Consider the following 10000-nt stretch of genomic DNA (forward strand, 5'->3'; position numbering starts at 1 on the left):
ATTCACGGTTCTTTGGACAAACTTACAAAGCATGCACTTAATTCTGCATATAAATCAGATAAAAAATCTTGTTCCAAATTCTTTTTTTTTAACAGAAGTGTTTACCTGTTTAAACCAAAATAAATATGTTGCAGGGTGCCATCAGATAAATGCAATTCAAATTGACTCTTTTGTGGCCTAAAGTCTGAGAGAATTATTTCCAAAAACCTCTTGGAAAGGGGTAACTTGGTGTAATGGCAAGCACTTTTGATCACTTAATTCAGAGATCCGAGTTCTAATCTCGCTGGGACCTGATGATTTCTTTATCTGACCTACAAAGCACTTTAGTAACAATCTCTATTATTTCAAACATTGTCAAGTAAGAGTTTCCACTCATTATGAAATTATCTTAAAATGCAGAAAATGTCATTTCCAGCTCACACGATTTTCATCACAAGTAGTCGTGGCCGAGTGGTTTAGGCGATGGACTAGAAATCCATTGGGGTTTCCCCGCGCAGGTTCAAATCCTGCCGACTACGGTTTAATTTGTCATATTCACTGAAAGATGCGCATGGTTGGTTAATTGTTATTACACCTTGTATCAATCTTAAATTTAATCCTGGAAAGAGAAAAATGGACAGAAGTGTTCCAGCAGCGTATGAGGTTTATTTAAATTATTTAGCAAGTGGTAGTTGAATGTCAATGGCAGAGAGATCCATTCAAGGTTTCAGGCACTGGCAACAATTTTTTAGCTTATCGTCATTACAGAGAAAATCTGAGATCGGGTAATAATGCACAAGTATTTGGAAGAGAAGCTTGAATCTTTAATCATTGATATACTGTTTGTTAATCCAATATTTCTTTATATACTTACCTGCTAAACACTTTAAAGAAAATGACTCATGTTAAAATCATAGTCCAATGACAGCTCTCAGTGATTTTGCAGATCCTTCTAAATATGGAGCAATTAATGTTCAGCTAAGCACTTGGAGTTGTGACTGTGTTAAACACTTATTTGTAGCCAAGTTGTTAAGGTGTTCTGATGTTTAATTATCAATAACACCTAATGACTTCTTTTTCTCACTAACCAAGCACTTTCTTCATAATCTATCTTATTACAAATATAGTCAAATGACTGTTCTCAGCGACTTTTAAATCCCTACAAAATACAGAAATAAAATCTCCACCTGAGCACTAGATTTCAAGAGGTTATTGTGGCCAGGAGGTTGATGAGAGGCAAGTTCAAATGTCAGTGACATCTCATGGTCTCTATTTTTAACCTACAAAGCACTTTTTTGTGTTCTCTTGTGCTGCAAACATAGTGAAATGACAGATTTCGGTTACTACGCTATCCCCCTAAAATACTGAAAAAATTCAATCTGTGAATCAGCACACTATTAAATTTATTCCTGTACATTTATTTTGGAAACTAGGCAAAGGTTCACCAAATTCACGGTTCTTTGGACAAACTTACAAAGCATGCACTTAATTCTGCATATAAATCAGATAAAAAATCTTGTTCCAAATTCTTTTTTTTTAACAGAAGTGTTTACCTGTTTAAACCAAAATAAATATGTTGCAGGGTGCCATCAGATAAATGCAATTCAAATTGACTCTTTTGTGGCTTAAAGTCTGAGAGAATTATTTCCAAAAACCTCTTGGAAAGGGGTAACTTGGTGTAATGGCAAGCACTTTTGATCACTTAATTCAGAGATCCGAGTTCTAATCTCGCTGGGACCTGATGATTTCTTTATCTGACCTACAAAGCACTTTAGTAACAATCTCTATTATTTCAAACATTGTCAAGTAAGAGTTTCCACTGATTATGAAATTATCTTAAAATGCAGAAAATGTCATTTCCAGCTCACACGTTTTTCATCACAAATAGTCATGGCCGAGTGGTTAAGGCGATGGACTAGAAATCCATTGGGGTTTCCCCGCGCAGGTTCAAATCCTGCCGACTATGGTTTAATTTGTCATATTCACTGAAAGATGCGCATGGTTGGTTAATTGTTATTACACCTTGTATCAATCTTAAATTTAATCCTGGAAAGAGAAAAATGGACAGAAGTGTTCCAGCAGCGTATGAGGTTTATTTAAATTATTTAGCAAGTGGTAGTTGAATGTCAATGGCAGAGTGATCCATTCAAGGTTTCATGCACTGGCAACAATTTTTTAGCTTATCGTCATTACAGAGAAAATCTGAGATCGGGTAATAATGCACAAGTATTTGGAAGAGAAGCTTGAATCTTTAATCATTGATATACTGTTTGTTAATCCAATATTTCTTTATATACTTACCTGCTAAACACTTTAAAGAAAATGACTCATGTTAAAATCATAGTCCAATGACAGCTCTCAGTGATTTTGCAGATCCTTCTAAATATGGAGCAATTAATGTTCAGCTAAGCACTTGGAGTTGTGACTGTGTTAAACACTTATTTGTAGCCAAGTTGTTAAGGTGTTCTGATGTTTAATTATCAATAACACCTAATGACTTCTTTTTCTCACTAACCAAGCACTTTCTTCATAATCTATCTTATTACAAATATAGTCAAATGACTGTTCTCAGCAACTTTTAAATCCCTACAAAATACAGAAATAAAATCTCCACCTGAGCACTAGATTTCAAGAGGTTATTGTGGCCAGGAGGTTGATGAGAGGCAAGTTCAAATGTCAGTGACATCTCATGGTCTCTATTTTTAACCTACAAAGCACTTTTTTGTGTTCTCTTGTGCTGCAAACATAGTGAAATGACAGATTTCGGTTACTACGCTATCCCCCTAAAATACTGAAAAAATTCAATCTGTGAATCAGCACACTATTAAATTTATTCCTGTACATTTATTTTGGAAACTAGGCAAAGGTGCACCAAATTCACGGTTCTTTGGACAAACTTACAAAGCATGCACTTAATTCTGCATATAAATCAGATAAAAAATCTTGTTCCAAATTCTTTTTTTTTAACAGAAGTGTTTACCTGTTTAAACCAAAATAAATATGTTGCAGGGTGCCATCAGATAAATGCAATTCAAATTGACTCTTTTGTGGCTTAAAGTCTGAGAGAATTATTTCCAAAAACCTCTTGGAAAGGGGTAACTTGGTGTAATGGCAAGCACTTTTGATCACTTAATTCAGAGATCCGACTTCTAATCTCGCTGGGACCTGATGATTTCTTTATCTGACCTACAAAGCACTTTAGTAACAATCTCTATTATTTCAAACATTGTCAAGTAAGAGTTTCCACTCATTATGAAATTATCTTAAAATGCAGAAAATGTCATTTCCAGCTCACACGATTTTCATCACAAGTAGTCGTGGCCGAGTGGTTAAGGCGATGGACTAGAAATCCATTGGGGTTTCCCCGCGCAGGTTCAAATCCTGCCGACTACGGTTTAATTTGTCATATTCACTGAAAGATGCGCATGGTTGGTTAATTGTTATTACACCTTGTATCAATCTTAAATTTAATCCTGGAAAGAGAAAAATGGACAGAAGTGTTCCAGCAGCGTATGAGGTTTATTTAAATTATTTAGCAAGTGGTAGTTGAATGTCAATGGCAGAGTGATCCATTCAAGGTTTCATGTGCTGGCAACAATTTTTTAGCTTATCGTCATTACAGAGAAAATCTGAGATCGGGTAATAATGCACAAGTATTTGGAAGAGAAGCTTGAATGTTTAATCATTGATATACTGTTTGTTAATCCAATATTTCTTTATATACTTACCTGCTAAACACTTTAAAGAAAATGACTCATGTTAAAATCATAGTCCAATGACAGCTCTCAGTGACTTTGCAGATCCTTCTAAATATGGAGCAATTAATGTTCAGCTAAGCACTTGGAGTTGTGACTGTGTTAAACACTTATTTGTAGCCAAGTTGTTAAGGTGTTCTGATGTTTAATTATCAATAACACCTAATGACTTCTTTTTCTCACTAACCAAGCACTTTCTTCATAATCTATCTTATTAGAAATATAGTCAAATGACTGTTCTCAGCGACTTTTAAATCCCTACAAAATACAGAAATAAAATCTCCACATGAGCACTAGATTTCAAGAGGTTATTGTGGCCAGGAGGTTGATGAGAGGCAAGTTCAAATGTCAGTGACATCTCATGGTCTCTATTTTTAACCTACAAAGCACTTTTTTGTGTTCTCTTGTGCTGCAAACATAGTGAAATGACAGATTTCGGTTACTACGCTATCCCCCTAAAATACTGAAAAAATTCAATCTGTGAATCAGCACACTATTAAATTTATTCCTGTACATTTATTTTGGAAACTAGGCAAAGGTGCACCAAATTCACGGTTCTTTGGACAAACTTACAAAGCATGCACTTAATTCTGCATATAAATCAGATAAAAAATCTTGTTCCAAATTCTTTTTTTTTAACAGAAGTGTTTACCTGTTTAAACCAAAATAAATATGTTGCAGGGTGCCATCAGATAAATGCAATTCAAATTGACTCTTTTGTGGCCTAAAGTCTGAGAGAATTATTTCCAAAAACCTCTTGGAAAGGGGTAACTTGGTGTAATGGCAAGCACTTTTGATCACTTAATTCAGAGATCCGAGTTCTAATCTCGCTGGGACCTGATGATTTCTTTATCTGACCTACAAAGCACTTTAGTAACAATCTCTATTATTTCAAACATTGTCAAGTAAGAGTTTCCACTCATTATGAAATTATCTTAAAATGCAGAAAATGTCATTTCCAGCTCACACGATTTTCATCACAAGTAGTCGTGGCCGAGTGGTTAAGGCGATGGACTAGAAATCCATTGGGGTTTCCCCGCGCAGGTTCAAATCCTGCCGACTACGGTTTAATTTGTCATATTCACTGAAAGATGCGCATGGTTGGTTAATTGTTATTACACCTTGTATCAATCTTAAATTTAATCCTGGAAAGAGAAAAATGGACAGAAGTGTTCCAGCAGCGTATGAGGTTTATTTAAATTATTTAGCAAGTGGTAGTTGAATGTCAATGGCAGAGTGATCCATTCAAGGTTTCATGTGCTGGCAACAATTTTTTAGCTTATCGTCATTACAGAGAAAATCTGAGATCGGGTAATAATGCACAAGTATTTGGAAGAGAAGCTTGAATCTTTAATCATTGATATACTGTTTGTTAATCCAATATTTCTTTATATACTTACCTGCTAAACACTTTAAAGAAAATGACTCATGTTAAAATCATAGTCCAATGACAGCTCTCAGTGACTTTGCAGATCCTTCTAAATATGGAGCAATTAATGTTCAGCTAAGCACTTGGAGTTGTGACTGTGTTAAACACTTATTTGTAGCCAAGTTGTTAAGGTGTTCTGATGTTTAATTATCAATAACACCTAATGACTTCTTTTTCTCACTAACCAAGCACTTTCTTCATAATCTATCTTATTAGAAATATAGTCAAATGACTGTTCTCAGCGACTTTTAAATCCCTACAAAATACAGAAATAAAATCTCCACCTGAGCACTAGATTTCAAGACGTTATTGTGGCCAGGAGGTTGATGAGAGGCAAGTTCAAATGTCAGTGACATCTCATGGTCTCTATTTTTAACCTACAAAGCACTTTTTTGTGTTCTCTTGTGCTGCAAACATAGTGAAATGACAGATTTCGGTTACTACGCTATCCCCCTAAAATACTGAAAAAATTCAATCTGTGAATCAGCACACTATTAAATTTATTCCTGTACATTTATTTTGGAAACTAGGCAAAGGTGCACCAAATTCACGGTTCTTTGGACAAACTTACAAAGCATGCACTTAATTCTGCATATAAATCAGATAAAAAATCTTGTTCCAAATTCTTTTTTTTTAACAGAAGTGTTTACCTGTTTAAACCAAAATAAATATGTTGCAGGGTGCCATCAGATAAATGCAATTCAAATTGACTCTTTTGTGGCCTAAAGTCTGAGAGAATTATTTCCAAAAACCTCTTGGAAAGGGGTAACTTGGTGTAATGGCAAGCACTTTTGATCACTTAATTCAGAGATCCGAGTTCTAATCTCGCTGGGACCTGATGATTTCTTTATCTGACCTACAAAGCACTTTAGTAACAATCTCTATTATTTCAAACATTGTCAAGTAAGAGTTTCCACTCATTATGAAATTATCTTAAAATGCAGAAAATGTCATTTCCAGCTCACACAATTTTCATCACAAGTAGTCGTGGCCGAGTGGTTAAGCCGATGGACTAGAAATCCATTGGGGTTTCCCCGCGCAGGTTCAAATCCTGCCGACTACGGTTTAATTTGTCATATTCACTGAAAGATGCGCATGGTTGGTTAATTGTTATTACACCTTGTATCAATCTTAAATTTAATCCTGGAAAGAGAAAAATGGACAGAAGTGTTCCAGCAGCGTATGAGGTTTATTTAAATTATTTAGCAAGTGGTAGTTGAATGTAAATGGCAGAGTGATCCATTCAAGGTTTCATGCACTGGCAACAATTTTTTAGCTTATCGTCATTACAGAGAAAATCTGAGATCGGGTAATAATGCACAAGTATTTGGAAGAGAAGCTTGAATCTTTAATCATTGATATACTGTTTGTTAATCCAATATTTCTTTATTTACTTACCTGCTAAACACTTTAAAGAAAATGACTCATGTTAAAATCATAGTCCAATGACAGCTCTCAGTGATTTTGCAGATCCTTCTAAATATGGAGCAATTAATGTTCAGCTAAGCACTTGGAGTTGTGACTGTGTTAAACACTTATTTGTAGCCAAGTTGTTAAGGTGTTCTGATGTTTAATTATCAATAACACCTAATGACTTCTTTTTCTCACTAACCAAGCACTTTCTTCATAATCTATCTTATTAGAAATATAGTCAAATGACTGTTCTCAGCGACTTTTAAATCCCTACAAAATACAGAAATAAAATCTCCACCTGAGCACTAGATTTCAAGAGGTTATTGTGGCCAGGAGGTTGATGAGAGGCAAGTTCAAATGTCAGTGACATCTCATGGTCTCTATTTTTAACCTACAAAGCACTTTTTTGTGTTCTCTTGTGCTGCAAACATAGTGAAATGACAGATTTCGGTTACTACGCTATCCCCCTAAAATACTGAAAAAATTCAATCTGTGAATCAGCACACTATTAAATTTTATCCTGTACATTTATTTTGGAAACTAGGCAAAGGTGCACCAAATTCACGGTTCTTTGGACAAACTTACAAAGCATGCACTTAATTCTGCATATAAATCAGATAAAAAATCTTGTTCCAAATTCTTTTTTTTTAACAGAAGTGTTTACCTGTTTAAACCAAAATAAATATGTTGCAGGGTGCCATCAGATAAATGCAATTCAAATTGACTCTTTTGTGGCCTAAAGTCTGAGAGAATTATTTCCAAAAACCTCTTGGAAAGGGGTAACTTGGTGTAATGGCAAGCACTTTTGATCACTTAATTCAGAGATCCGAGTTCTAATCTCGCTGGGACCTGATGATTTCTTTATCTGACCTACAAAGCACTTTAGTAACAATCTCTATTATTTCAAACATTGTCAAGTAAGAGTTTCCACTCATTATGAAATTATCTTAAAATGCAGAAAATGTCATTTCCAGCTCACACAATTTTCATCACAAGTAGTCGTGGCCGAGTGGTTAAGCCGATGGACTAGAAATCCATTGGGGTTTCCCCGCGCAGGTTCAAATCCTGCCGACTACGGTTTAATTTGTCATATTCACTGAAAGATGCGCATGGTTGGTTAATTGTTATTACACCTTGTATCAATCTTAAATTTAATCCTGGAAAGAGAAAAATGGACAGAAGTGTTCCAGCAGCGTATGAGGTTTATTTAAATTATTTAGCAAGTGGTAGTTGAATGTAAATGGCAGAGTGATCCATTCAAGGTTTCATGCACTGGCAACAATTTTTTAGCTTATCGTCATTACAGAGAAAATCTGAGATCGGGTAATAATGCACAAGTATTTGGAAGAGAAGCTTGAATCTTTAATCATTGATATACTGTTTGTTAATCCAATATTTCTTTATATACTTACCTGCTAAACACTTTAAAGAAAATGACTCATGTTAAAATCATAGTCCAATGACAGCTCTCAGTGATTTTGCAGATCCTTCTAAATATGGAGCAATTAATGTTCAGCTAAGCACTTGGAGTTGTGACTGTGTTAAACACTTATTTGTAGCCAAGTTGTTAAGGTGTTCTGATGTTTAATTATCAATAACACCTAATGACTTCTTTTTCTCACTAACCAAGCACTTTCTTCATAATCTATCTTATTAGAAATATAGTCAAATGACTGTTCTCAGCGACTTTTAAATCCCTACAAAATACAGAAATAAAATCTCCACCTGAGCACTAGATTTCAAGAGGTTATTGTGGCCAGGAGGTTGATGAGAGGCAAGTTCAAATGTCAGTGACATCTCATGGTCTCTATTTTTAACCTACAAAGCACTTTTTTGTGTTCTCTTGTGCTGCAAACATAGTGAAATGACAGATTTCGGTTACTACGCTATCCCCCTAAAATACTGAAAAAATTCAATCTGTGAATCAGCACACTATTAAATTTTATCCTGTACATTTATTTTGGAAACTAGGCAAAGGTGCACCAAATTCACGGTTCTTTGGACAAACTTACAAAGCATGCACTTAATTCTGCATATAAATCAGATAAAAAATCTTGTTCCAAATTCTTTTTTTTTAACAGAAGTGTTTACCTGTTTAAACCAAAATAAATATGTTGCAGGGTGCCATCAGATAAATGCAATTCAAATTGACTCTTTTGTGGCCTAAAGTCTGAGAGAATTATTTCCAAAAACCTCTTGGAAAGGGGTAACTTGGTGTAATGGCAAGCACTTTTGATCACTTAATTCAGAGATCCGAGTTCTAATCTCGCTGGGACCTGATGATTTCTTTATCTGACCTACAAAGCACTTTAGTAACAATCTCTATTATTTCAAACATTGTCAAGTAAGAGTTTCCACTCATTATGAAATTATCTTAAAATGCAGAAAATGTCATTTCCAGCTCACACGATTTTCATCACAAGTAGTCGTGGCCGAGTGGTTAAGCCGATGGACTAGAAATCCATTGGGGTTTCCCCGCGCAGGTTCAAATCCTGCCGACTACGGTTTAATTTGTCATATTCACTGAAAGATGCGCATGGTTGGTTAATTGTTATTACACCTTGTATCAATCTTAAATTTAATCCTGGAAAGAGAAAAATGGACAGAAGTGTTCCAGCAGCGTATGAGGTTTATTTAAATTATTTAGCAAGTGGTAGTTGAATGTAAATGGCAGAGTGATCCATTCAAGGTTTCATGCACTGGCAACAATTTTTTAGCTTATCGTCATTACAGAGAAAATCTGAGATCGGGTAATAATGCACAAGTATTTGGAAGAGAAGCTTGAATCTTTAATCATTGATATACTGTTTGTTAATCCAATATTTCTTTATATACTTACCTGCTAAACACTTTAAAGAAAATGACTCATGTTAAAATCATAGTCCAATGACAGCTCTCAGTGATTTTGCAGATCCTTTTAAATATGGAGCAATTAATGTTCAGCTAAGCACTTGGAGTTGTGACTGTGTTAAACACTTATTTGTAGCCAAGTTGTTAAGGTGTTCTGATGTTTAATTATCAATAACACCTAATGACTTCTTTTTCTCACTAACCAAGCACTTTCTTCATAATCTATCTTATTAGAAATATAGTCAAATGACTGTTCTCAGCGACTTTTAAATCCCTACAAAATACAGAAATAAAATCTCCACCTGAGCACTAGATTTCGAAAGGTTATTGTGGCCAGGAGGTTGATGAGAGGCAAGTTCAAATGTCAGTGACATCTCATGGTCTCTATTTTTAACCTACAAAGCACTTTTTTGTGTTCTCTTGTGCTGCAAACATAGTGAAATGACAGATTTCGGTTACTACGCTATCCCCCTAAAATACTGAAAAAATTCAATCTGTGAATCAGCACACTATTAAATTTATTCCTGTACATTTATTTTGGAAACTAGGCAAAGGTGCACCAAATTCACGGTTC

The 10000-nt window shown here is 35.0% G+C and overlaps 7 non-coding genes across 7 annotated transcripts; all 7 read left to right on the forward strand.

The window, feature by feature from the left end:
• The first annotated feature begins 436 nt into the window (after nt 1–436).
• Nucleotides 437–518, forward strand: TRNAS-AGA (transfer RNA serine (anticodon AGA)). The gene has a single exon. It is a non-coding gene; the product is annotated as a tRNA-Ser (tRNA).
• A 1345-nt stretch (nt 519–1863) lies between these two features.
• On the forward strand, nt 1864–1945 carry TRNAS-AGA (transfer RNA serine (anticodon AGA)). Its single transcript has one exon. It is a non-coding gene; the product is annotated as a tRNA-Ser (tRNA).
• Nucleotides 1946–3290: 1345 nt separating this feature from the next.
• Nucleotides 3291–3372, forward strand: TRNAS-AGA (transfer RNA serine (anticodon AGA)). Its single transcript has one exon. It is a non-coding gene; the product is annotated as a tRNA-Ser (tRNA).
• Nucleotides 3373–4717: 1345 nt separating this feature from the next.
• TRNAS-AGA (transfer RNA serine (anticodon AGA)) lies at nt 4718–4799 on the forward strand. Its single transcript has one exon. It is a non-coding gene; the product is annotated as a tRNA-Ser (tRNA).
• Nucleotides 4800–6144: 1345 nt separating this feature from the next.
• TRNAS-AGA (transfer RNA serine (anticodon AGA)) lies at nt 6145–6226 on the forward strand. Its single transcript has one exon. It is a non-coding gene; the product is annotated as a tRNA-Ser (tRNA).
• A 1345-nt stretch (nt 6227–7571) lies between these two features.
• Nucleotides 7572–7653, forward strand: TRNAS-AGA (transfer RNA serine (anticodon AGA)). The gene has a single exon. It is a non-coding gene; the product is annotated as a tRNA-Ser (tRNA).
• A 1345-nt stretch (nt 7654–8998) lies between these two features.
• Nucleotides 8999–9080, forward strand: TRNAS-AGA (transfer RNA serine (anticodon AGA)). The gene has a single exon. It is a non-coding gene; the product is annotated as a tRNA-Ser (tRNA).
• The last annotated feature ends 920 nt before the right edge of the window (nt 9081–10000 follow it).

Source organism: Mixophyes fleayi, chromosome 10 (genome assembly GCF_038048845.1).
Source record: "Mixophyes fleayi isolate aMixFle1 chromosome 10, aMixFle1.hap1, whole genome shotgun sequence".
Classification (NCBI taxonomy): Eukaryota; Metazoa; Chordata; class Amphibia; order Anura; family Limnodynastidae; genus Mixophyes; species Mixophyes fleayi.